This window comes from Castanea sativa, chromosome 1 (genome assembly GCF_040712315.1).
Source record: "Castanea sativa cultivar Marrone di Chiusa Pesio chromosome 1, ASM4071231v1".
NCBI classification, from domain to species: Eukaryota; Viridiplantae; Streptophyta; class Magnoliopsida; order Fagales; family Fagaceae; genus Castanea; species Castanea sativa.
In genome coordinates, this window is record NC_134013.1 from 5001 (window position 1) to 7500 (window position 2500).

Sequence of the window (2500 nt, forward strand, 5' to 3'; positions counted from 1 at the left end):
CTAAACCCTAAACCCTAAACCCTAAACCCTAAACCCTAAACCCTAAACCCTAAACCCTAAACCCTAAACCCTAAACCCTAAACCCTAAACCCTAAACCCTAAACCCTAAACCCTAAACCCTAAACCCTAAACCCTAAAACCCTAAACCCTAAACCCTAAACCCTAAACCCTAAAACCCTAAACCCTAAACCCTAAAACCCTAAACCCTAAACCCTAAAACCCTAAAACCCTAAAACCCTAAACCCTAAACCCTAAACCCTAAACCCTAAACCCTAAACCCTAAACCCTAAACCCTAAAACCCTAAACCCTAAACCCTAAACCCTAAACCCTAAACCCTAAACCCTAAACCCTAAACCCTAAACCCTAAACCCTAAACCCTAAACCCTAAACCCTAAACCCTAAAACCCTAAACCCTAAACCCTAAACCCTAAACCCTAAACCCTAAACCCTAAACCCTAAACCCTAAACCCTAAACCCTAAACCCTAAACCCTAAACCCTAAACCCTAAACCCTAAACTCTCCCAAAAACCCTAAACCCTAAACCCTAAACCCTAAACCCTAAACCCTAAACCCTAAACCCTAAACCCTAAACCCTAAACCCTAAACCCTAAACCCTAAACCCTAACCCCAAAACCCCTAAACCCTAAACCCTAAACCCTAAACCCTAAACCCTAAACCCTAAACCCTAAACCCTAAACCCTAACACCCTCAACTCCTAAACCCTAAACCCTAAACCCTAAACCCTAAACCCTAAACCCTAAACCCTAAACCCTAAACCCTAAACCCTAAACCCTAAACCCTAAACCCTAAACCCTAAACCCTAAACCCTAAAACCCTAAACCCTAAACCCTAAACCCTAAACCCTAAACCCTAAACCCTAAACCCTAAAACCCTAAACCCTAAAACCCTAAACCCTAAACCCTAAACCCTAAACCCTAAAACCCTAAAACCCTAAAACCCTAAACCCTAAACCCTAAACCCTAAACCCTAAAACCCTAAAACCCTAAACCCTAAACCCTAAACCCTAAACCCTAAAACCCTAAACCCTAAACCCTAAACCCTAAACCCTAAACCCTAAAACCCTAAACCCTAAACCCTAAACCCTAAACCCTAAACCCTAAACCCTAAACCCTAAACCCTAAACCCTAAACCCTAAACCCTAAACCCTAAACCCTAAACCCTAAACCCTAAACCCTAAACCCTAAACCCTAAACCCTAAACCCTAAACCCTAGACCCCAAACCCTAAACCCTAAACCCTAAACCCTAAACCCTAAACCCTAAACCCTAAACCCTAAACCCTAAACCCTAAACCCTAAACCCTAAACCCTAAACCCTAAACCCTAAACCCTAAACCCTAAACCCTAAACCCTAAACCCTAAACCCTAAACCCTAAACCCTAAACCCTAAACCCTAAACCCTAAACCCTAAACCCTAAAACCCTAAACCCTAAACCCTAAACCCTAAACCCTAAACCCTAAACCCTAAACCCTAAACCCTAAACCCTAAACCCTAAACCCTAAACCCTAAACCCTAAACCCTAAACCCTAAACCCTAAACCCTAAACCCTAAACCCTAAACCCTAAACCCTAAACCCTAAACCCTAAACCCTAAACCCTAAACCCTAAACCCTAAACCCTAAACCCTAAACCCTAAACCCTAAACCCTAAACCCTAAACCCTAAACCCTAAACCCTAAACCCTAAACCCTAAACCCTTAAACCCTAAAACCCTAAACCCTAAACCCTAAACCCTAAACCCTAAACCCTAAACCCTAAAACCCTAAACCCTAAACCCTAAACCCTAAACCCTAAACCCTAAACCCTAAACCCTAAACCCTAAACCCTAAACCCTAAACCCTAAACACAAAAAACAAAACCCTAAACCCTAAACCCTAAACCCTAAACCCTAAACCCTAAACCCTAAACCCTAAAACCCTAAACTCCTAAACCCTAAACCCTAAATCCCTAAACCCTAAACACTAAAGACTTAAACCTTAAACCCTAAACCCTAAACCCTAAACCCTAAACCCTAAACCCTAAACCCTAAACCCTAAACCCTAAACCCTAAACCCTAAACCCTAAACCCTAAACCCTAAACCCTAAACTCCTAAACCCTAAACCCTAAACCCTAAACCCTAAACCCTAAAAACCTAAAAACCTAACACACTAAAACCCTAAAACCCTATAAACCTAAAACCCTAAACCCTAAACCCTAAACCCTAAACCCTAAACCCTAAACCCCTAAACCCTAAACCCTAAACCCTAAACTCCTAAAACCCCTGGGAAAACCCTAAACCCTAAACCCTAAAACCCTAAACCCTAAACCCTAAAACCAAAAACCAAAAACCCTAAACCCTAAAACCCTAAACCCAAAACCCTAAACTCCTAAAACTCCTAAACCCTAAACCCTAAACCCTAAAACCCTAAACCCTAAAACACTAAAACCCTAAAACCCTCAAACACTAAAACACTAAACCCAAAACCCTAAACCCAAAACCCA